The sequence below is a fragment of the Lycorma delicatula genome, chromosome 4 (genome assembly GCF_047948215.1).
Source record: "Lycorma delicatula isolate Av1 chromosome 4, ASM4794821v1, whole genome shotgun sequence".
NCBI lineage: Eukaryota > Metazoa > Arthropoda > Insecta > Hemiptera > Fulgoridae > Lycorma > Lycorma delicatula.
The window spans coordinates 88,068,877-88,096,296 of NC_134458.1; the positions used below are offsets into that span (position 1 = coordinate 88,068,877).

The window sequence follows — 27,420 nt, forward strand, 5'->3', positions numbered from 1 at the left end:
TTATTCGTGACTACATTAAACGGATCTTAGCGTGTACAGCCACTAATTCATAAAGTCTCCAATTATTTCCCATAAATAATAATAACTTTACAGTTAAAGTCTTTAACTTTCTACAGCGTCTCATTCAACTATTGTTTATGATTTAAAAGAATACATCAGTGTTGATATCTGAAACAATTTTTTTAGAAACTTAAATAATTTATACAGAAATGAATCGATCACAGATTAACTTTCATGTTAATGAAAATTGTGACGGGTTTTAAGTTCTGATGACGTGAAAAAAACCAGGTCTTTTTAAGAAACGTCTGATTAAAAAAATTGCGGAAACTTAACCTGAAAAGGATTCAATAAAGCTTTAAAAAAAAATCACGATTTTTCTATATATTGTATTTATTTATTACCCCTACTGTACCTCAATTAGCAGGTTTGCTTGAAAGTCAGTATAGGTTGAACCACAGGGCCGATTTTAATAAAATATACTTTACATAATTTGTTTTGGTTCACGCAATAAAAGTATTTTTGATAAATTAAAAATTATAGAGCGAGAACCAATAGCTGGGTTTTCTAAGGTTCTTTACGTGTAAAAGTTATTTTTACAAACTACCATTTTTTTCAAGCTTACACATATATTGTGTCGTTTTCATTACAAATAGTGATTTTCTTAAAAGAGAATGATTTGACGTTTGTGCTATGCCAATCGGTTTCAGCAGAATCCTATCACTGGTTCGTTTTCATAATGATGTGTTTATCCTTAACGCAAAATTATTGTATTATTTTTAGTCAGAAGATTTCGACCCTCAGATTAGTATTAAATTTTTATTAGTTTTACTAAAAACAAAATTTCAAATACAGAGCTACCAGAAGTAGGCCTACTCTTTTTTACTTTCAGGTGCTTTGTTAATTATTTCTTAGATTAGAATTGCTAAAGCTGTGGGCCACATTGTGATATGAACTTCAACCACTTTTAGTTTTAAATTTGGTATTTAGCATTAGGAGTTGTCATGGCAAAAATATATTTTTTTGATTCACTTTTGTTCCGTACTCTAGCAATCTAGGCCTACATATTTTTTTTATTATTTTTTTTATTGATTGATTAATTAATTAATTTATTATTATTATTATTATTATTAATAAATAAAACTTTTAATATATGTTTCCAAATTATATCGTTCCTAAAACGACAAAAAAAAACTACTCTTCGAGAAGCATTCTTTTGGTCTTTAAATATAAAGTTTAGTCTAATGTCTGATTTTTTATTCTGTGTCTAATATGGAGAATTACTGGTTCAAAGAGATAAAAAACAAATATATTTATAAATTATTTTTTTATGAAACATGGAACTTTGATATACTATAATATAGTGTACAATAAATATAGTTTAAAGTAGAATAAAACAAACTGTGAAAAAATATTACTTATAAAGACCCGAAGAAAACAAATTTCAAACGTATATTATATATTAAAAAAAAAAAATAAATAAATAAAGCAAATAACTTTATTTATTATTATGACTATTTTTACTTCCTTGTACGAAGTAAAGGAAGTAATTGTGACCGGGAAAAATTTCGGTTTTCATATTTCAACGGAAATATCCATTTTGACCATCCCTTGGATTTAGGACTGTAGTAATATGTAGTTGTGCATCTTCCCTTTTGATCGCAATCGACTGAACCAAAAGTATCCACAAAAGCCCAAAATCCAAAATATATGGATTTAGGACTTTTTCTTAACTGCTGTAATAAGCCTTCATTGAGAGCTTTTCAAGATATATATATATATATATATATATATAATTACTTATATTCATTGGTTCCAGACGTATAGCAAAATAAAATATTAATTAATTAAATATTTGGATGTTAAAAGGGGAAGGCATATAGTTTCGAATCAGACTTCATCTCCTTTATTTATTTTAACTTTTTTTTTTTAATTTAAGTATATTGATTTATTAATAATTATTAATTTCTGATTTCAAAAAAAAATACAATAAATAATTCAATAATAGAAAAAAAAAATTTTAAATTGAAAAAATATCAGAAGTTATTAATGAAATAAAATTTTATGTACTTTTAGTTTAAAAAAAAGTGTATATGTAATTTAATAGGCGTACAAGGAAGTCATGTAGTGTCCACATTAGATTTTTTAATTTAAATTGAAGACCAAAAGTTTCTTTTGCCTGTTTAATGTTAAATTTTAAGGTTAGAAATAGTAGAATGTGATCTCGAACAGAAATTGTTTACATTAAAGCTATTTATTTTTTTAATTTTATTTTTAAAATGGATTTGAATTAGGCCTTCCTTCAAGTAAAAGTAACCCACAGCTCATGTATGCAAAACTTTAAAAACTTGACTGTCATTTTTTTTTTTTTTTTTTTTCTTTCCGGTTATTCTATTAGAGTAGTACTATTTCTACTATATAGTATACTAGAGTAGTACTTTAAAATAATTTTTATTGTTTAGGTATTTCGTTTTGATAAATGAAAATAAACATAACATTTGGTTTAGTCTGGTTAAACTGTAATCTAGCTTTCCTAGAGAAAGGAAAGTTTTATTTTATAACACATTAGTTCATAAAAAAAATCAATTGTTTATATCTGTGTTTGTTTGGGCATCACGCTAGAATGGCTATATGTATTTTTATAAAACTTAGAAGGAGAAACTTCTTTTAAAACCGATTAAAATTTTAATAAAGTCGTTACTCAAAAATATTTACAAGAACGAATTCCGCCTCTCCGTTAAGAAACATATTTTTGTTGCATTTACCCGTTTAAGGTGCATCTAAAAATATGTTAATAGAATAAAATGATGCTTAGGTTTTATAAAACGTAATTAAAGCCAGTTATAAATTTACACCTTTTGCAGCAAACATTTATTGAAAACTTAAAACAGGACAGTGACTTTTGTTGATAAAAGACTATTTTGATATTTTTTCCTGATGTAATCATTAAACATAAACGAATTTTTTTAATAAAAATGTACATAGTAAAAATATGAGACTCAGTAAGATTCTAAAACTTAGATTTATTAAACTTTTCGTCATGCCTTGCAATCATCTTTCTCTCTCTTTCTCTCTCTTTCTCCCTAGACAAATTCTACTAGAATTTTTTTATTTATACTCCAAAGAAAAAAAATTAAATAAAGGAAAATTGCATAAAACGAAATTAAAATCCTCATTCAGTACTCTCGTTAAACAAAACCTTAAAAAAACAAAATATTAAGAAACGAAACATTAACACAGATAAATATCATCAATTTGATATTATTGACTATGTAATAAAATATATGTAAAAGGAGCTATGCTAATTTCTGGAATGATACAAGAAATTTTGTATGAAGGACAAAATTAAACGTAAAAATTGATAGAAAGAATAGTAATTTCATATTCTATGGAAATTACTCTATTTAGTTTGTTTTCATTGCTCAGTAACGCTACTTATCTGTTCTTATATAAGAATTCAAAGAAATATGTTGTTGGAAAAATGTAAAACTCTTCTTAATGACATAATTAACACTAACCGTGACGATGATAACTTATTCTTCACGAACGAAAAAAATATTTTTATAATATACGTTATTTCTTATTAGTTTGTTTTTGAATGGAACGAAAATAAATTTAAATAACGCGTAACTTCTAGAAATGATATTTGTAAAAACAAAGAGCAAGAAGACTGATAAACGCTTCCAAAGCATTAAAAGTTAGGGTATTTTTATAATTTTCAAATAGGGATAGTTACAGATCTTTTGTATTAATTATTGGAGAACTGATTACTGCTTATCAGCGATGCCGGTTGTTTATAAAGTATCAAATTACGTGTGGTATTCAAAAAATACATTTTTAAACAAGTTTCTTTCCTTAAATAATTTAATTTAAAAAAACTATTTCACAATTTAAATGGCGGTTCTACCTTTCTGCTAGAAATAATACTTTTGTTAATTGCTCGAGTATTCATTCATACACAATTTGTTGAAATATTAAAGATAATAATTTTTTTTTAAAAACGAAAAACATAATTTTGTTAAGTTTTTGCTGTGATACAAGATTTAAATGTTAATTTACATATTATGTATGTTATCATCTACAATACATAAGTGATAAAAGTAATCTATTGTAATGACGGTCGAAAAATTTGGTTTATTCATCTGTCGCTACAAACTTATTGTCAATTCCATTTTCTTCATTCATAGTTTTATGTTACAGGAAAAAAATAAGAAATTGGGGAAAAAATGAACGTCAGTAGCAATTTGGAGCAAAGAACACAATTTTTGAATGGTGGAGCCATCAGATTTTATTGCTTGTAGTGAAGAATAATATAAAATTGATTAGTAGAATTTTTTAGGAGAGTAAATCATTTTTAATTTATTATTCCATACAGTCCTTTTCGACTATGTCAGTTTTAATCTTCTTAACTCAGTGCCTTCATTATATCCTTAATTTTTACTTTCCTGCTGGACTAACTGATTTTTACATAGTTATTGCATAACCTAAAAATAAGAGGAAAATTTAATTTTTTTCTGTTATCTCTCATTTTTTTGCATAAATGATTCCTGTTTAAATAATATCTATAACTGCCCCTTCATTGTTAGTATTTTTTTTGTTTTTAGGGGTAAGAAATATTCTGAATGATCGATATAATGCCTTTCCTTCTTACAAAACACATGACTCATTATTGAAAGAGTTTGCAGAACAAATAACATGAGTGTTACTACAGTGAATATATGGTGAAGCCAATTAATGAAATAATTCCTGAAAGCCAGAAGTGGTGCTTTTAAACATTGTCAGTAATTGTAACTTATTTATGGTTCACACAGCTTGATAAATAGAATTTTAATTGCTTAGTGTATTAAATTCTAAGCTTTGAAAACTAGATGATTGAACAGTTTTGTTGTTAGACATAATTTCTTAAGAAATGCTTTCTTCTTAATCAATTTTTGTACTGTAATATAATGATTTTTTCTTTGATGAAATATTCTGGAGATAATATACCTCTAGATGAATCTCCAGAAATTTTAAACTAAAGGAGATTTTAAGAGAAGTTTATTAAATAATACAAGAACCACGATAAAGCAACAAGAGATTGATGTTAAAAAAATAGTGGAGAACAGTTAATTTAAAATAAAGGATAGAGAGATTAGGGCCAGACACTGAAATAGGTTGTGAGTAGCGAGGTAAAAAATAAAAGTAAAATAGAAAACATTTTTTAGATTATAGGATAATTATCATATCAAAAAGTAAAACTCTGGTTAATAATAATTATAAATAATATGATGGGGATTTCTAAATTCTGTGGATATTGCATTATCTTGTGTTTCTGTAAGATCTTCAAAATGAAAGAGTATGAAGTAAAGACAGAACAAATATTTGAACCCGTGTTTAGTAAACCAGTTCTATTACACTAAAATTTAACTTTGTAATGGCATACTGTTGATATTTTTAGCTAACAAGCATCAAAAGAATAGAATAAAATTTAGTAGAGGGTATATTTTTAAAAGCATTGTAGTATTAAATAAGATTTAAGGATAAGATATAGCTAGCTCTATGCACCTCAGTCTAAAATTATTTTTTGCACAACTCCTAAATTTCCTATTTTGCAAGCCCCTGTATTTCATCTTTTGTTTATAACAGAAATTAGCCTTTGAAATAAGAACCTAAAATTAGGCAAGAAGGCGCTTCAAATAATTATCATTTAGTTTTGGAGCTTTTTACGTTTCAGAAGTATCTACTACTAGTCTTACTAGAATGTAGGCGTAAACTGTGTTTTGTCTTCTTGTAAAAAATGCATAGTTTTTAAATAATTCCTTAATCAATCATGTCCAGTCAGGAAAGAAATTACATTCCTAACTCCTTGCCGTTTACAGCCTAAGAAGAGATTAACAAGATCTTTACTGGATCCTTCATTGATAAACCTGTGAAATTTTGTTAAGGGTTTCATAGTATATCTAGTGCTAGGTTCAGAGACCCAATTTTAGGTAGTATTATGGTAATTCTGTTGGCCAGTTTAGACCCAATAAATCACACTTTGTATCCTTTTCCCACAGAAAATCATCCATCTCCTGTACCCACATATTTAACACAGTTACATATAGTTATGAAATGAAATATCCCAGCAAGGAGAAAATTATTTAAGATAACTCATAGCCAAATTTAGCAAAAATTCTGTCAATCTATATACTGTCCTTTTCAGTAAAAGATGTTTGGGAGAAATATAAAAGAAAAAAGTAGATCTAATGGAGCGTATCCAAACTGACTATTATGCTTGCATTTGGTAAGAATGAATAAATATACTGGTTTTATGAACATTCAAATTCAATGAAAAGTAGATGTACCTTTGTAAGTGTTTAGAACCAGGATCCTTAGCAATACAGAGTAATTTTAGAGATTACCAAGTAACGATACCAAGTGTCCACATTACTTATGGTCAACAATAATTTGGTATTGATGAGTAGTTTTTTTAAATATGGCTGGTTCTCAATGGCATTTATATTTTTATTTTAGAGGGCACTGCTTCCTAAGATATTTAAGTATTGTGAAACCTTGCAGTTGTTATTTTCAACGACCATGGTAGAATTGTAAAATCTTCAGCTTTCATCTAAAAGTTACTGTACTCAAATCCTCTTTAGGTTGATAAATATTCAGATGTGACAACATTCTGTACTATATAAACTAGGAAAAATTTGAATTTTATGTAATAAATTATAAAACTTAAAAAATTAAGCATTAAATGAAATGGTACAAATTACCTTTTAGTCTACTTATAGTTACAGACAATAAACAGATGCTGAACATATTTCACACAATTTAAAATTCAAATTTCTGGTATAGATGCTGTATTAATTTGTTCCATTGTAGATAATTATTGCAAATTATAAATTGTTTATACTACTTTTCATGATGGTACCAGAGAGATAATTTTAGGTCTTAAAAATTTGTGAGCTATCTTTAAGTGGATAAATTTTATTAAAAAAAACACAGATATTTGTTAAATTTTTTTCTTCATAATATTACAATAATTGATCTGGTGATCAGTATCATTCTTTGAAAGTTCTTGCACAAATCTTTGCTTAAAAAAATATAATTTATTACTTTTAAAACTGTAAATTGAAACTCTACTAATGTTGTTCAAGGGATACCTTTCTCAACCATTAAATAATAATAAGTGTTCCAAAGGCAGGTTTTCACATAGCCGCCGAGGCTATGGGCCCTCCATTCAAGCAGAATGGAGGGCCCATTCTGCTTGATTGTGTGCCATCCATTTAATTTTATAGTAACTTTCTTCCCTTTCTATATTGTCTACCAGCTTTATTCGCTTCCAACCTTTTGCTTTCCTCCTGTTCCAAATCCCTCCAACGCCATCACCAACAGGCAGTTACATCTCAGCCAGTATCCCCACCAACTGCATTTTTTCTTTTTATTATTTCGATAATCGCCCTCTCTTTTCCCACTCTACGAAGCACCTCCTCATTCCAAACTCTCTCCATCCAGTTGATCTTTTCCATCCTTCTCCAAACTCACATTTCAAAGTCCTCCAATCTTTGAACCCTCCCTTCCTCTCCTCACCCTTCTCCATCGCCCTCTCCATATCTCTGCCCCATAAAGGGCCACACTTCACATGAAACATTTAGCAAGGTTTTCTTAGTCGTAGGTCTAGTTTGCTACATAGCAAACCTCCTCATTTTGCTAAATGTTTCCTTTGCCCTAGAAATTTGTACTTTTACTTCCTGATCACTCTTCATATATTCCTTAATGATGCACCACAGGTACTTAAAGGATGCCATTTGCCCAATTTTATTTCCCTCAATCCTAATTGTTGCCCTTTTTTGTTGATTTGTTAATTATCATGCTTTTTGTCTTCTTTATATTTATCTTCATCCCATACTCCTCACAGGTCTGATTTATTCTTCTCAACATTTCACTCATCATGCACTCACTCTCTGCCAATACTGTCATGTCATCAGTGAACCTAATGCACTCTATCCTCCTTCCTCCAATATTTACACCCTTATTACCAGTTACAATCTTTTCAATTATTGCTTCCACGTAACAGTTGAACAGAGTTGGTGACATGTAACATCCCTGCCCACCCCTCTCACAAGTCTGCTTTCCTGCAATAGCTCATCCTAATCTTTATTTTTACCTTCTGTGACAAGTACAGATTTCATATTAATCTCCTTTCCTTCCAAGCGATTCCTTTTTTCTTTAACCCTTCAAGCCGGTATTTAAATTTTTAAAGCCCTACCCTACTGTCGGTAATTTAAATGCCCAACCAGCAGCTGTATTACAGTACTAAAAGTAAAAAATTATAGCTTCAAAACTATTACACCAATTTAAACCAAATTTTCAGCAGAAAAATAATCCACTTTTTCCCATCTCCAATCTATGTCTTTTCTTGTACGCTTCACTTGTATATCAATATCATCATCACTGTCGCCACTACTCTGTTCAGAATCTCCTTTATTTTTGTTATGATTTTCTGGCACAAAATCTTCATCACTCTCGTCACTATCAAATTCACTACCACTATCAAATATTCTAATGTTACTGTCACACGTTTCATCTAAACATTCAATAATTTGTTCCGTTGTAAGATTACGCGACGTGCTTGACCCGGCCATTTTCATTTACTCACAGTTGACACAACTGACTGAAAGAAGAGCATTCAACTTCGTAGAACAAAATCGTATTTCATCACCGATATGCAATCCTACGCAGTTATAAAAACATGGAGGGGATGAACGAAGCCTCGTGATAACACAGAGCCAGTTGTTCAAATAAACATTACGAGATGGCAGTGTTATGAAGTTTTGAAGCAAACACTGTGCGCTGTGAGACTGTCACATCCACCTGCCGATACATGCAACTTAACATGTGCGTGACATTCACGTGCTCCCTGCCTGAAGGGTTAAGAATCTCAGCAATTTATCCCATTCTACCTTGTCAAATGCCTTCTCCAGATCAATGAAGACCACATATAAATCTCTTTCAATATATATGCTTTTCAATATATCTTTCTGCGATCACTCTTATTAACCATTAAATGGAGTTCTTTAATAAATGGCCACAGTACACATTTCTCATAAATGGCAAATTTTTGTCTCTCTTATTAGATGCATTTATTCACTACTAAACTTGTTAACTACTTCACTTTCTTGTACAAAGTTTAGTAATTTGTGCTCTTTGGAAAATTTATTGTTAAATTAATCACTTACTGGTCATACTTAATCCCTATGTATACTCATATCATATTCTTTCAGTATTTTTTTATAGAAGACATTATTTTTAACAAAAATTTGATTAAATTCAAAAATAAACTTAGAAACAAATGTAATTTGACTTCAAATAAATATAAATATTTCATTGATTGCTAATTAATTCTTTAATATGGTGGAACCAAAGGGACTGGGAGAATTTTAAGATTTCTGTAATATAGTATTTTTGTAGCTGTACATATTCACATCTATTTCTGTCATCTAATCACTGTAATATTAAGTTGTTTCCATACTTTTGTAAAATACTGTACATGACTATTACACTGGTACAAGAATTCTTTATTTCAAATTACATTCCTTACACTCTGAGAAACCCTTTTGCACTCTTGCAGTCATCTCCTTACCTGCATTTCTCATAATTTGAGGTGAAGTTATTTTAATGTAGTGGCCATGTTAATAAACATAACTATTGATGTTGGACCAATAATAGTCATTGATGAATTATACCGATTCATACGCAGTATTCTCGAAAACAGAGTGTTTGGATGGACATCAATATACCTTTCATTTTAGATATCAGTTTCACAGACATTGTTAATCATGACATTTTGATCAAAAGAATTTTGTTACCTGGAAATTTTGGACAATAAAATAAAACATGATTTTAACAAGATGGAGGTCAATGATCAAAGATCTATTAGTATGATAGATTTAAAATTTTACTTGTATATATCTAAATCTTTGGATAGGTTGGAAAGGAGCAATAAAGTGACCTATCAGATCCCAAAATCTATCGCAGTTGGATTATTTCTTTAGGGATACATGAAACTTAATGTTTACAAAATCAACTATGGCCTGAGAAGATATATAATTGTCAAAGTTGCTTGTACACAACCAATATCACACAATTTCTGAACACATATTACATGAAATTAAGATGCTGCCAAGGTACAGAAGGGAAACACTTTGAACATTTAATAGAGATGAGGTTCCAAAGATTAGTTTTTCCTTTTGATCAATTAATTCTCCATTAAAGCTTAAAGCTTGTGCATGGGAGTATGGAATGGAAATGTTTTTAACATATGAAAGATGCTATCCCTGACAGGGGATTTCAACCTGGTAGCTTCTTAATAAATGTTGAGGTGCTACCACTCCACTATGGAAATTGGTAAAGTTTAATATATTAAATTATATTTATTTTATTATAATACATATATTGAAAACATCGTATAAATCTTAAAATGAACCATTTTCTTCTGCTACTTGGAACAGCTGATTTACAGCAATATGTCATTAGATTTTATAATAATTTTTGCAATATCTGTATTTCTTTATACTGTTGCTAAGTAACTGAATAATGTTGAATGGCTTTAATAATATTTGAATTGTTTTACATTGTTTAACTATTAAAAGTATATTATTCAATGCAATCTGAAGATGAAATGAAATAAAAATATTTCTACATGTTCTTAATCTCATTCCTTTTACAATATTTTTGCATTTTTTGATTTTGGTAACTGATAACTAAAAAAATGGAAGTAATTATCAAACAATCGCCTAAATAATCATTGTTCTTGTCACATGAAAATGATATATAACATAACCATTATACTATTTAAAAAGGTTTGACTCATGTGGGGCTGATCCAAGATGGTGGACAGAAATTTCAGATTTTTAGAAAACTTTTTTTAGCAGTCAATCTGTATATTTCTATTGTTTAGTCAGCTGTTACACTTATGTTTCAATGGAGGTTGTGCTCGGGGGGTTCGCTCCCCGTGCACGATTACTAACTTTAGCATGGCGATTTGTCTGATCGGAGTGCACACCTAATGGGGTGATAGGTGAAATTGGTTGCGATCGACCAGGGTGTTTTCCGAGAGGCCCTCCTAACCGGAGCTGTAGTGGGAGATTAGAGGTTATACTCAGCTCCCGATGGACCAAACTTTAGGACCTCTGGAACTTGGTTTATTGTTTCTTGCGGCTGTACTCCGATCGCTTAAATACTTACGATCCGTTGCGGGCTTGATTTAGATTTATCTAGTATCAATGGGGTTGTGCCCGGGGAGTTCGCTCCCCGAGCGCAATCAAAACTTTAGCATGGCGATTTGTTGAATTGGAGTGCACACTTAAGGGTGATGGATGATGCTGGTTTCGGTCGACCTGGGTGTATTCCGAGAGGCCCTCCTAACCGGAGCTGTAGTGGGAGATTAGAGGTTATACTCAGCTCCCGACAGACCAAACTTTAGGACCTCTGGGACTAGGTTTATTGTTGCGGCTGTGCTCCAATCGCTTAAATTCGTACGATCCGTTGCGGTGACTGAATCTGCTGAAAGATATGCTGTCGTAGCATACTTGATGCATCTATGTGCTAGGGGCGTAGTATAGTTTAGGCTGATTATGGTAGGCGCAGGGTCTTCTTCTCCGCGAGTTAGGCTTTTGCTTAGTTCCTGAGGGCAACGTGGTAGCGTTAGGTGTCAGCTGTCTTCTTTGGAAGGCAGAGCTCAAATACTATCTCTCGTGACGAATTACCAATGTATATGTCCCTTGGGGCATCTGCATTGGTGGCATCTCCCCGTGGCCGGGCTGTACAGTGTGGAATGTGTTACAGTTTTAGGGCAAGAAGATGTCCTGCGTTAAAGCCATTACTGGCAACGAACAGGGGGGGGGGGGGTGTAGCGACCTGACACACTACGAGGCGGGATCTTCTCCCCTCCGGGGGGGAATTGAGATGTTACACTTATGTCTGCAATATGAAGCCATTTCCAGATTTTTCTAATCCTTTATATAGTACTTATTTCAACCCAATAATTACATATGCAACAGAAACAATGATTGAAGGAAGATTGATTGAATGTAGGGTACAGGCTGTGATTATAAGCTTAAGAGAAGTATTCTATAAAGGACATGAAGGAACATAAAATATGGAATGATGTAGTGAGAAAATGGTTGAAATTAGATGATTTGTTAAAACTGCAGTAGCATTGTAAAAGAATAATAGCCATAATCTATAGAAATTTTATGCTTCAAAACTGGGGCTATTAATTAAAAATATTAATGATATTATTCTACAGCCCTTAAGACATTAATGTGGTGTTCAGAAAATATAACATGTTCATGTTTTTGTTAAGCAGATGTGAAATTTGAAGAAATAGATTTTAAGAAGAATTATTGATATCAGGGAAAGATAAAATATTTCCATTTTTAATAAATAACACACCTTGGGTACACAATATATAAACAAAAAAAACTTTTATTATAAACATACATACAATGAAAATTTTAGGTAATTATTCTAATTTTTCATACATTCATTCACTGTTGGATTTATATTTATAATTACACTATTTAAACTAAATTTACACAATCCCACTCTTCCAGTAAGTGTATAATTATGTACATACTTACATACATACATACTAAAGTACATACAGAAGTGTCTTTCATGATATTAACAATAATAATGAGAATAATAATTAATTAAATACAAATTATTTCAATTACAACACATGGCATTTACATACAATGTTATGTGTATATTTTTAACTTCAGGCACATACTTAAAATATTATCACTAATTTATTATTATTATTTCTTATACGATTATTAACTTTAATTAAAACTATAGCTAATGAATATAAATTTAAAACTAGCAAAAAATATACTATTGTTTAAATTAAAAAATGAAATTCTATTAAATTCAATATCACAATTTCCATTACACAGGTCATATTACAATTAATTACAGTAATATGTTAGAAATAAAAACAATAACAAAACATATACTTAATTTAATAATTTAAATATTCACATTGTATAAAGCTTTAAATAAAATGTATAGTATATTATTGTAACTTATATATAAACATTACATTTAACTTACATAAAATATGATATGTATAAATTGTGCAAATGAAAAATAATTAACTAATTTATAATATTAATTATTTCAGTACAGCGCTTATTTTGTGATAAGTAGGTATATTTTATCATAACAAATGGTTGTAAAAAATAATGTGTGATGAATGTATACATTTTAAGAACAAACATTTAACACGATATTCAGCAATATTGATAAAACATGAAACATATACTTGTATATTAATTAATTTTACCATTTAACATAATAATTACTGTAACATTCCTAATAAACAAAACGTTTTCATGGTTTTTTATCCCTAATATTAACATTAAATGCAAACAACTGAGTTCTACTGATAGGAAGTGAGATTAGAAAAAACCTTAAGAGAAGATAAAGAACTTATGGCTATAAAGGAAAGAATAGAACAAGATAGGAGAAAATACTTAGTAATTTTTAAACAGTGCAAAATGGAAGGGTACCTAAAGAAATCTAATAAGAAGATGTACAGGTGACCAGCAACAAAGTGAATAGTTTTTTATCAGGAAGGAATAGGCTGTTACAGAGAAGAAAGAAGTGTGTGATTTACAGCTCAACTTGACAGCAATCAGCCAGTGGGAAACGATCTTGGCTAACCTAACATAAAAATTAATATTTGGTTAAAGATATAATGATCATACATCATACATGTGTCACATTAAATTTATTCTTATATAATTTGTCATTTAATGAAATTGTTCATTTCATTAACCTTATATTGGTAGAATTTCTTTCCTACAGTCTTAGTAATCTGAATTTTCAATAGTCAAATTGTGATTTAAAAAAAAAACAAAATTAATTTTTTTATTATAAAACAAATATAGCTTGTAATTTATAACACAATATCTAAGAAAAAAAACAAAAATGGAAATCAGAAGAAATGAGAATGATTTCAAGTTATTAATTCTACTCAAAATTGGGTGTTCACATTTTAATATTGGAAAATTTCTGTTCATGTTTTCTGTAATCCTACATACAGTGTTTTATATTGAGTAACATATAAAATAATGTAATAATTTTTTTTTAAATCAGACAACGAAACTGTTTTTGCATTATATATTACAATACATCAACTTACAAGAAAGGGGTTTATTTTGTTTTAGTTACTATTTTTAATAAATTATTTATTTAAAGTGTTTACTTAAATTTAAGAAATGTACATTCACGTACCAAAAGTAATAATATTCTTGTGATGAATTTTAATTAAACAGACATGATTTTCTACATCCTCATTTCATATATGCTCAAATATTTTAATATGTACGATTCATAATTAACTTAAATTATTACTCAAAATATAGTTATTGTTTATGTGTGTTAATATATTATATAATCTCTTATTTTGTTAATCTTTATTTATTTATTTTATATTTCATAATTCTGTACTTTTATGCATTGTGATTGAGGTTTTCTCATGCTTTTCTTTGATCTTCAAGGGAAATGTAGGAGCAATTTGATGGCTCAAAACCAGATAAATATATTTGGATTTTGTTTACTTTATTGATAACAAAATCAATTGAATGATATGCTTGTCTAACTATCAACAAAAATAACTACTTACAAATGTGTTAACTACAAAATGATGAGTAAAGAGATAGACTGAAAAACAACATCCGTATAAATTATATTATACAGAAAAAAAATTGCATATAAATATGGAAAAAAGTTCTGCATATACATTCCAGTAGTTTTTAGCCAATTAAGTACACTAATGTAATTTGTATAGGTTACCCAATATTTAAGTTATTTCATTAAAAGACAATGTCCTTCATATTTTTAGAAGTCTCTGTTTCAATATCTCATCAAACGTTTCATAATGTATTAATTAACAGATTATAAGTCCTTAAAAAGCATGAGCAATAATTTAATTAGGTTTTAAAAAATGTTCATCTTTCATAGTATAAAAAAATGTGCATACATTACTTCTTTTCATTTTTGAATTTTTTTACATGTAACAGCAGGTTCTGCAATTACTAATTTTGTAATCTTTTTTCACTTATAAGCACTGTACATAAATATAAATATATATATATTTATTTATATATATATTTTAATGTTATTACTTTTCTACAAATACATTTTAATATAATAATTGGTATAATTATTAGACATTTTAATTAATATCCAATCACATAACAATGCTTATATATAATACAATTAATATATAGTAAATATGGTAATATAATATAATAATTTAAATTTTGTGTAAGAATATAATTAAAAATATATATAATTAAGCAAATTTAAAAAAAATAAAACAATAATTATAGTATATAATTATATATAAAAGTGTACCACGATAGTATTTAAGAACATTTCAAGTACAGAAATAGTTATACAGTAATACAATGATTATATTTTTGAAGGAATATGAAAACCTATGCTGTGAATATGGTAAACAAAATATATATTTTATAATCTGTCAAGCGAAAGAATAAGCATTTATAGAAAACTACATACTTAAATATTGTTTTAAATTATTATTATTATTATTTATGCTTCTGACAATAAAGTTTTCATTTATGTTACATCTACTCATGTACATTGCTGGTTATCATATGAATTAATTATTATGAATGTAAAATGATTCTAAAATAATTTTTTTTCAATAAAATTATTATCATCATTAATAATACATAAACTATATTTTGTTACAATTATGATAGTGAAATGTGTAAGTAGTTAAACAACTAAATTTTTAGATTTTAGGTGAAGGAAGCAGCCTAGGTTTAACTGTTAAGCACATTAACCACTAGTTTGGGTTATGGGAGCCCAAAATAAGAAATGAGTTCTTGGACTTTATCAGAGGTAGTTATCACCCCTACTCCAGAAAAAAATGAGCTCTAATAAAAAATTAGATGTCCTGTCAATTACCGTAAGACCAGAAGATAAGTAGTTCAGTTATCAAAAGATTAATAGTATCACAAATTGATTTGTGATACTATTAATCTTCTATTAGTAATACTATTAATCTTTCTCACAGTTCTTATTATACTTATCCATGGGAGAAGGAGTAATTTTAGAAAAACAGGAAAGTAGAGGAAGGGAATAGTCAACTCAAAGAGGGACTGTCTCACACAGGTGTAAATTCAACCAGTTTTATGCTTTAGTTAGGCCAGATTTATATAATAGTGATGACAAATCAGTGAACTTTTCAACATTAAGCAATGCAAAGAGAGGTGCATGATGTGAAAAGCTATCTTCCACTTCATGAAATGATGGGAAACATTACAGGAATATAGTTAGCATTAGAGCTACTAGTTAAATATAACTAGATTGTACATTTTATGTTGTGTATTTCATTTTGAGTTAATGAAAATTATTACTCTGTTATTAAATGTTTCTTTTAATTATAATTTTCGTAATAATAATCAGTAGCAAACTTAGTTAAATTTTGAGTCTTACATCAAGATGTAACAGAGTATTCCTACTTTAATTGCAACTAAGAAGAATTCTTGTGTAGTAAGCAATTCAACTTTATTAGAGTAACATAATGGAAAATCATTATATTCCTTTACTCTTTCAGACATCATATGTCATGCGCATTCTTTTCAGTTATTATTAGTAAATGCACTAATAATTAGGTGAATTTTAAATAATCATTATTTACACTCTAATTCACATAAACCATTAATGTACATACATCATCTAATGTGCATAACTTAAGTAAAGGAGAAGTTAAGAATTTATCTTTTTTATATCATTTACAAAAGATATATATTTTATTCCAGTAGAATTAAAATAAAATAAATTGATATGTAGAATTTGTATTCTGTGTGATCAGTTAATCAATAAATACAGCACAGTAATATAAACAAATCTGCAATAATATATTCCAAATATTTTAATTTTAAATATACTAATTTTTCTATGAATTTTTCTAATGAATTAGAAAAATTACATTTAGTTAAACAGGAAATAATATAAAATAAATGAATACTTAAAATAAACATGGATCTTTGCCACTAGAACTAGAAATTTCTTCCTGATTTGATGTTTTCTGTCTTTTTGCTGCATTTTGCATTCAACTGCTTTAGTTATAATATCAATAATACTGACAATGTAATTGCCTTGTTTTTATCCCTTAATTACAGCTCATTTGTCTGATGATTTTTAAAATGAATACAGGTTTTTATTTTGCTTAGTAGTCTAAAAGAGAATTTGGAAATTATATTATTTGAATACCCTTATCGATCGCAGTTAACAAAACTTTCATCATGGTTACAAAAAATATTGTTGTTTAAAATGTTGCAATATATGCCATTATTAGAATACTTAGGCTTTCAAATGAGTTGTTTATGTTTATGTGACTTTTCATTCATTTTATAAAATGTTTATCAAATCAAATCACCTAAATCTAGTGTTATCTGTCTTCATGATCTGAATTTGGAAATGTTATTTAATTGGATGAAAATTTAAAAGAAATAACTAAGTTGAACAAAGGCTCATAATTAGAATATCATTTTATTATAATCATAATTTATGATTAGTTTTATAGTAAACATTTTTCTATAAAAAATTGACATATTTTTAAAATAATACAAAAAAGACTACAAAATATTTAATTGTGCACTATAGTGAAGAGGATAGTGGTAGTGTAGTGTGATGATTGGCAAGAATGAATCTCCAGATATCTAAATTGACAGTATTGTCTGTGTATGTATGTGTATTTTTTAATATAATTTATAATATATTATCTCTACTACTTATCAGCAATTGATCTATTAATAATTTATTTCTATCAACATTTGCTTACTTATTTAAGCAGCCAAACTATTATATGAGAATCATACAAAACAGTTATGTAAGCATTTATGTGGCTATGTAACTGATGCTACAAGATAAATATGTAATAGTCAACCCTTTAATAAAAGTTAAAATAAAATCAGGGCATATCATTAATGATTATTTTAAGGTTTGAAAACTTAGAAAAAAAATTGGTCTTACTGACAGCAGTGTAGCCAAATGTTTTGTTACAATATGTAATTAACATGTGTGAATAACATAATTAAAGGAATCATTTATTAGTAGTTCATTTTGAAGTATTGGTCACTTTTCTTGTTAGCACGCACCCAAGTATTCATGTACATGCATTATTGTAATTGAAGGCAAAAACAAAATATTTTATAAATATGGTGCAGTACTTCTTTACAGAACCTGAGCTGTCAAAGTAATCAGGAACAAGAAAGGGGTATTGTGTGAGTGAAAATGAGAATAAGTTCAGTTTGACAACAGTGACAATAAGACATAATATTTTCATTTAACATAGTGTTGTATATTAAGCTTTGAATGCACTACAGTTTATACTAAAATATAATGAATGGTTGTGAAATTTGAGTTTACTGATAATAACTTTGGATTCATTGTTGAATAGTTTTAACTGATCACACAGCTAGTAAACTGAAAGAAGTTTAAGATCACAATATTTCTGTAAAAAGGAATAGTTTAATTATAATTAAGTGATAATTATTCTACATTAATTTTGATTAAGTTACTCACATAAAATAATATTTAGATATATATTTTTAATTAATTTTACATAGTTATAAATAAAATAATAGAAGCGTACAACATAAATAAATATAGTAATTCTTATATTATAACATGACTTGCAAACCAAAAATTCTTTAACTTATGTTCACTCTAGACATTTTTAGATATATTCCACACAATAATAAATAAGTAACTTAGCACCATGTATGTTTTTTGATAAAGTTTCACGCACTGTCCACATAAATATTTTTGTTATTGTTATATCCAGGAGATACATGTGATCGCTTTATGATGTAAAGTATACATCAATATTAAAAATATATTGTTTTAGTTTTTAATTTAGTACTGTAGTATACAAACGACAATACTGCAAAATTTTTAACTTGTATTTTTAATTAAATCTGTAAAATTATTGATTAATTAATACTTCCTATATAAGTGAAATAAATAATTGTAAGAAGTGCAATCATTATGTTTTAAAGTTATCGTTTGATTTATCTACAAATAAATTATAAATAGGAATAAAAATTTAGAAGTGAAGATGAAGTCTATCATTAAATAGGCATTACTTATTGATTGCCTGAAATCAGTAACTCATGTGCATAAACTAATTATCATTATTTCTTTATAACGTCTTTACATTTTACATTTAGATTGTCACTACAGTTTATCAGTCGCAATATAACCCTTGTACCTCCTCAATAATTTTTTAGGCATGTTGATTTTTCTACGTGGCACTCTTCGTATCATATATTCAAAACCTATTAATAAAATCATAGACATATTATTTACATAAAAATAAAAAAGTAATAGCTACTGTTCATTATCATCACACTAGGGAACATTTCTTGGAAAAGAAGTCATGGAACTTGTAATTAAGATTGAAGTATTTTCTAGCATTCAGTTAATAATTAACATATTTTTTATTTAAAAAAATAACAAAAAACCAAGATTAATGAATTATTTTGAATACTTTAAATATAACAAGTAAAATTATATCGGTAGTATGATTGTAATTAGTGATTTTTATTTCAAAACAGTAAAATAAATTTATCAAGAATACTTGTAAAATTTGTGTATCCTAATTATAATGTGTTAAAATTTCTGAGTTTTCAACATTGTCTTGTGTAATAAATGTATAAATTAAAATTTATGACAGCAGCATTACATTTCAGTATTGAAAAAGTGCTTAAAACAAATTACTTAAAAATATGTTTAATAGATATATTTACAAAAAATATATCACTGATTATTATAAGTATGTTAGATGCCACAACCAAGATGCTTGTAAGTTAGCTGAACAAGATTCAAATCATTCCAAACTGTCACAGCTATCCTCAATATAACAACCATTTCATAGCAGGCTTACTAAGTAAAATGAGGAGCAAAGTGGTTCCCCATTGTCTTCTTTACTGAGCCAAACATACAATTGTACAAAGCATGTTAAGACCATTAAAATTAAAAATATTCAGCTCAGTGAAGGTGTCGCTTATGACATCTTACCTTGGGATTGAATAAATGGTGATGGTGTCGCTTGTGATACCTTCACTCAGCTCACATTGGAGAGTAGCTGTACAGTGAACATAATTCATCTCAAAGAAAGGAACTCTGACTAGAACTATTGTACTTTACTAATTTAGACTGGAATAGATAGTGTAATACAAAAAATTTATATCCACTTTCCACCGAGAAGCAGTCCATTATATATTGCGTTTACTTAAAATTGTAGGAGATGTTATTGATTATTAAATTAAAAAATATATTAAATATAAAAAGTTTTATCATGCTGATAAAACACTGGAACATCTTTAAAAAATATTTTTATAATATTAAAGAATCATTTCAGATCTACATGAAAGTTGTAATTCCAAAAGATCTTTTTACCTAGTCATTGAGTCATCAGTACTAATGGTGACTCTTCTGAAAAAAGATAAAACTTGTAAAAAAAAAAACATGAAACTAGAAGCCTGTTAAAAAATTTGGATTGATGAATTTTATCTTTGATGAATGTAGAAATTAAAACTCAGTAAGACTAATCATATAGCTGTAATTTTAATGAGTCAAACAAGCAATCATATTTATTACATGTTTTCTTTTTTAAATAATCTTAAAAAAAATGAAAACTAAATACAGAAAATCTCTTTTATCTTGGGAGTGACATTTTGGTTTAGTTTTGGATTAATCATTTTGATTAGGTTTTGTTATTTAGAATTATATAGTAGCTTTTATATATGAGTAACTAGCTGTTAATTATTTGTAATCTTAATTTTTCCTTTTATAAAATTAAGTAATGATTGAGTATAATCTATGATGTAATAAACAGCAACCACTTTTATTATAAAAGAAACAATAATAACATAAAGATACAATTTTAGGTAAATAATGTGTTTGAACATATTCATATATAAAAATAGATACCAATATTTAATCTTAGATATAAATATACATATATATTTATACACATACGTATGCAAATAATTTGAGCGAGCAAAAATAGAGTTAAAAGCAAAGCTGTATTAATGTTAGTTTTTACAGCAGTCCTTTAATTTACACAAGGGTTATGTACTAGTAAAATGTGATCTAAATTGAAGATTTAGCCAATCTAAATTGAAGCCAAGTACAAAGTCTGAATTAGGTTCTGATGGAAAATTGCCTCTGAAATGTATTACAATATTACATAGTATTTTAGAGAAGTTTGATAATGAAAAGAGTATTTTTTATAATTCTTACCAATTATACCAAATAAGTGTCTTTGCAAATGTGATTGCTGGAAACCAGTCCATTGTTAATAAAGTGTATAATGTAACTGGAAAAGCAGTAGAAATAGTAGGACTTGTGGTGAATGATTGGAAAACAAATTACATTTTGGTATTTACTACTTGAGCAAGAAGAGTTCCTCAAGAATTTTAGTTGGCATAAAAAGGTTTCAGGGAATAAAAAATATTAAATATGTGATCTTTAAAATGAACTTTACAATACCATTAAGGAATGGATACAAACAGGAAGTAGAATGTTGTATAGTAACCAGAAGTGTTTTAAAAAGAGATTTGTATCTCGAGTAACAAAAAATGAAAATGTATGAAAGGTTGGTGAGGCCGGTTGTATGGTTCAGTAATAGGGACACTGCTTGTGGCAGACAAAGAAACCCTGAGGAGATTTGAGAGGAATGGGGTGCAAAAATTTCTAGACCAGTGAATGAGGGTAAAGAGTGAGGTCTATGGACAAACACCAAACTTAATATTTTAATTAATAGGAGGGACATTGTAGGATTTATTGTATCTCAAAGAACTTGATTGATGGGGAACATGTACAGAATGGAATGTACAAGAATGTCAAAGATAATTTTGTTCAAAAGGTCTAGTACAAGGGAAAAAGTAACAGAAGAAGAAGGAAATAGAGGATAGGATGTAAGAAGAGCTGTGTTAATGGAATGTAAAGGATGGAGGAAATTTGTTGATGCTATAGGAATGTATAGAACAAAAATTCATAGTTCGGTGTAGTGCTGCAATAAAGTAAGAAATTAATTATAAGAGTGTACTTTTATACCTGTTCACTGAAAATAGGTAATAAATAAAATATAATTTAAAAAATTAAAACTTATTTTTTTATTATATTAAAAATAAGAGAAATATGCAAATTAAAAGTTATTGTCTAAAAAATCTGTTTATCATTGCTTATTCTACAAAAATCTTTTTTCTTCTTTGAACAGAACCAAAGCAATCTCCACTTCCCTTATATATCTTTTAATGTGGTCTTCATGTGAAATGATCTGTTCAGCCATCATGAAAACTTTATCTTATGGCTTTAATGACAGTTTACATAAAATATCACCACCCATTTCATTTGTTTTATCATTTTCATAATCAAATTCACCTTCTGTCAGTCTATAATATCCTGATCATCAAATTCAGCATCTGGCATTAGTATGTTTTCCAACTCTTATGCTTCATTAATCACCAAACCCTTGGCCTGGTAACTGTTCAGTTTTTTCGCAATGTAATGTAAGTTTCTTTTATTTTTACCACCTCTAGTTATACAATCCTCTAGTAATTGTTTTATGTTCAGAATGTTATCAGCAATAGAAAAATTCTTTTAACACTTTCTTAATGTTAACTGTTTAATCATTTTTGAGTTGTGCGGAGCAGTAATTGAGAAAAACTTAAAATTTTTCTTATAATGTTAATAAAAAATAGTTATTTCGGTATTTCTTATAAATACGGTATTTCTTCCTGCCTAGTATAAGCATTTTTTTCTTGTGTATTAATGAATACATGTTCCCTAAATATTTGACTGCATAAAATCAAAACCATGTAAAATGAGAAGCCATTATGCTTGTACAGCCAAGAATCAAGGTTTTGTTTAGATTTTTGTTATTTGTACTCTATTTATTGATGTATGAAGCACTGTATATTAGTTTGAATTTTGTAGTTTGTAATATAAAATAGTTTATTTATATCTCTCTAGATTTTGTAGCATTTGAAACAGTAATATGGGTCAGGGAATTTTCAAAACAATTTTTTATCAGTTATTTAGTAATTATACATAGAATAATGAATCTTATAAGTTGTTCATGTGTCATAAGAACAGAACCTCTTGGTGAAATATTTCCATTCATATTTAAAATTGAATCCAGGAGGCACACCAACACTGAAATCAATTAATATACAAAGCTTGGATAATATTTGTTAAGCCAGTGGCACATCCAGGATTTTCAACGGATATGAGTATATATACATATAAATTTTTTACATATGTATTTGAAAAATGTTCATTGCTAATTTCTAATAAAATATAAATTATAATAAAATCTACAATTCACTTTAGTTTTTGAAAAGGAAATAATATAGTTAACAATTTATCTCATTATTTTAAACAATTGTCATAGAATACAAATTTGGCAATAAAAAATGTTCAAATGATTGTATAAAATACAGATAGGAAATTTGTTTTAATAAAGTAGTACCCATCATATATCATATTTTATTAATACAAATTTTAATATTACTTTCAAAGCACTAATCTCAAATACCATTAGGCATTTCTGTGCTTTTATTTCTAACTACCATATTTGTCTACTGCTAGAGACCAGACAGAGCTATTATTATCATTACCAAGTGCATGGTGTACACTACACACCATAAAAACTTATGGATGGAGAATGCTACTTTTATTTTTATTTCATGATTGAAACTTGTCAATTAACTGATTTACTGAAATAAACCTTCATCATAGACTAATAAAACTTAAACTGAGGACTATATCTGCCGTCATTTATTACAATACAATTTTCATTGAAAAAAAATTAAAAATATTAATAAAATTGTTTTTATTACTTTAAGAAAGAAGACAATTATTATTATTTTTATTATAACAATGTGGGGAAATCTATTCACCTACAAAAACTGAAGCAGACTGGGAAACACAACCCAATGAAAACTATATGAACAATTATTTTTAAAATATATACATTTTTTACAAAAATTGTCATACTTTTTTTATTGAGTACATTTATCTACCTTTCTTAGCTTTGTTATCAATGAACAAACTGAAATATTCTTAATACAACTAAGATATTAAAAGTAGAGAAAAAACATAAAAGAATTCTAGAATAAACCCCCTCCTTAAAAAGGAGGAGCGAAATGTGCACAAGAAGAGAAAAATACTCCGAAAAAATTAAAAAATGGGAAAACTTTAAAATAAAAAGGAAAGCTAAATGAAAGTTGGTATGTGAATTTAGCTAAGCAAAATAAAAAATAAACAAGTAATGTTTGTAAAAGTACATGCCAAATGCATCAATTCATAATCATAGTAGTATAGAATTCCCTTTTAATCTGCAGATGTGAACAATAATATATTATGTTAAAAGTTGTCCAGTAATTGTTCTGGTCTTAAGTCACTGCAAAGGAAACCAACTGATTATAATAACAACCTGTGAGAAGGGTTCAAATATACATTCTCCTTCAAATACCAACATATGAGTAGACATTGAATTTTAAATTTACTTTAAAGTAGTTAAAGAATTAAGTTTTACTTAATTTTTGAGTTACTTTTAAGTTATACTTATGGGTAAATATGGACTTTTAATGAAAATCTTAACAAGAAGACAGTCAAGTCTGGGACTGATTAGATTGTATATAGAATAGCTTCTTGAAACATAAAAAGTTGTAAAGTAAGGATAATTTGCAAATGGTCAAGATCACATTTAATAAATAATGAATCGCTAAATTTAAGCCTTACTGGTTGAAGTCAGCCCACCAATGCAAGACATCAAGGACTTATATGTGATTAATGACAATAGCAGTCAGCACATAAAAATTTAAATAAAAAAACAGTGAAAATATTAGGTTATGAAAATTGATTAAATGAAATAGTTATGCCTGATTTTAGAATCTTTTTGTTGTTGGGGTGTGTTACTCATGGTCCTCTTCCTGGATCTGTCACTGGATTTTATATTAGTCCTGAGTTTATTAGGTCTGATTAGCTAATAGATAACTTCCTCAATACCATATATTTTAAAACAATAGTATGTATTATGTTCACCATGTAATATGTGTTAACTACAAAATTAATGTACCTTAAAACATATGCTGACTAATTGTCAATAAATCCATCAACATCTTGGGTATAGCAAATTTTACTTTTTAAAATAATCATTGAGAATTACTGTTTTTATTTTAAGCTGCAAGGTAATATGATTAGCCCTGCATGATGTATGGCTATTAATTTTATATGCTCTCATAGTCAGTTTTTGTCATTTCACTCTGGATGAATATCATTTAATTGCAAGCATACAATCAGATTTGCTGTTAACACCATACCTATAAGTATTACTGATGAATCAGTTTGATGAAAAACGGAGTTCGATTTGAACTCTGAAAAAAATAGTTATGGTCAATGAAAGTAGTACAAGAAATATACACATAAAATTATATGCTATTAAAAAAATTTACTGGAGGAAATGTTAAGTAAAAATGTAAACAGTCTTTATCTATCACAAAGAGTATTCATTATTACTTATAATTCCACAGAGTTAATTAAGGATAAAATATACTATTCTAGTGTTTTACAATGAGTATTTACGTTAATATTTTATATTATTTACAAATAAACTAAAAAAAAAAAAATGAATGTGATTACGCTATGCAACATCACTTATCTGGGCGTAGAGAGTTAACTAAGCTTTTAAATTAACTGTATCAGTTATAATCAGGAATGATGAGGATTACAAGTTTTAAATGGAGGAATTTTGAAGGGTCTAATTCATAGTTCTTTCCAGATTACTACCAACTTCACTCAGCTCCTAAATTTCTGAGGAAAGGCATAAGCATGAATTCATCTGTATTGAGTATGGAAAAATATAATCACATTGGCAGAACAGGTGGTTTATTTCAGGAGCCATAGTTTTGTAGAGCAGTCTTGCCAAATCTATTTGTCTGTTAATTTATGTGTAAACTGCATAATTATGTATTCAAAAGTATTTATGTATATTAAGTGCCACAACTGGAATCATTGTAAGTGATCTAACCTCAGTTACAAGTTACTCTCAAATATGACTTAGTCATCTTCAAAAAATAATAAGCATCACATGCCATGTTTTTACTAGGGAAAGCGATGAGGAGTGAAGCAGATTCTCATTGTCTTCTTTGAGATAATTGTGTAGTTGCAAATCAGCATGTCAATCCCATTGAAATACAGGTGACATTTGGTCCCTTAAGTGATGTCTTTTTTCTGTTTACCAATAGACTGGTGAAGTGAACATCACTTTTCTGTGAGAATGCAACTCTAACTGGTGCCTCTTGTACCTTGGGTGCTTTGCATACATTACATTTATAATAAAGTCTGAGACAGATAGTGTAAAGCAAGAAATTAATCCCTTTCTGTTATGAAACAGTGGATTGTATATGATTCAGCTTTGCAGGGCTGTAAAAATACTTTTAATGTTTTAAAAAAGCTTATTACAACATAATTAATAAATAATATAATAAATAGTAGCAATGAAATTGCATCACAGTGCAACACGAAACTACATAAAAATGTTGAAGCTAAGTATTCTACAATTTTTCTCCCACTGGTAGCAATATGCATTCAAGATATATAAATATACTAAGATATGCAGCTTCAAATAAAATCTACTTTTGTTATCAATCATTTGACCAGAGTGATGTACTTTTTGATTCCTTTTTCTTAAGTAGATTTCATCAAATCTGCTGCGGGTAAGAATGGTATAGATGGTGAACACTGTAGCCTTGTGAGCCCTACTTGGTCCAAACACAGTAATTTAGACACTATAAAATTTATTTTTATGACCATTTTATTATTTAAATCTAATAGGGTTCAAATAAATCTTGATCTCCATGTAGGTGTGCTTTAAAATCTTTGAAATCATTCTTCTTATACACCACCTCACTGTAGTTCTGTAGAATCTTACTAATTGTTTGTTATCAGGTGTCTACTTGTTATTTGGCTCATGTTAACAGGCATACAGCTCTGATATTAATGTGCTTTAGCTTGATTTCATCAAAACTTTCACTTATTTTTTACCAATTTGAATAAAAGTAGGTCCTCATCATAGTCATAGTCAGGATTTTCTCCAGGGGGCAAAAATAAGATAACGTTTTTTGTTAAAAAATGGTTTTATTTGAACATTTGAAAACGCTAAAAGTAATTAGTTGAAATGCTATTTAAATCTATCTAAATCTTATTTCAGCACTAACCTACAAGAGTTCTGGTTAAATCTTGAAAAAATGTCTTTCTCAAATTTATTTTTAGTTTCCAGAATCCTCTTTTTATGCACACTCATCATACAAAGACCAACAAGCTGATTTTCTA

The 27,420-nt window shown here is 28.1% G+C and overlaps 1 protein-coding gene across 16 annotated transcripts in view; it reads right to left on the reverse strand.

The window, feature by feature from the left end:
- Positions 1–15,317: 15,317 nt before the first annotated feature.
- Positions 15,318–27,420, reverse strand: part of GlcAT-P (Glucuronyltransferase P) — a 764,160-nt gene continuing 752,057 nt past the window's right edge. For all 16 annotated transcript variants that reach the window (XM_075363549.1, XM_075363541.1, XM_075363537.1 and 13 more), the window contains one exon: positions 15,318–19,352. The gene's annotated coding sequence lies outside the window, so the exon portion shown is untranslated. The remainder of the gene's footprint in view (positions 19,353–27,420) is intronic.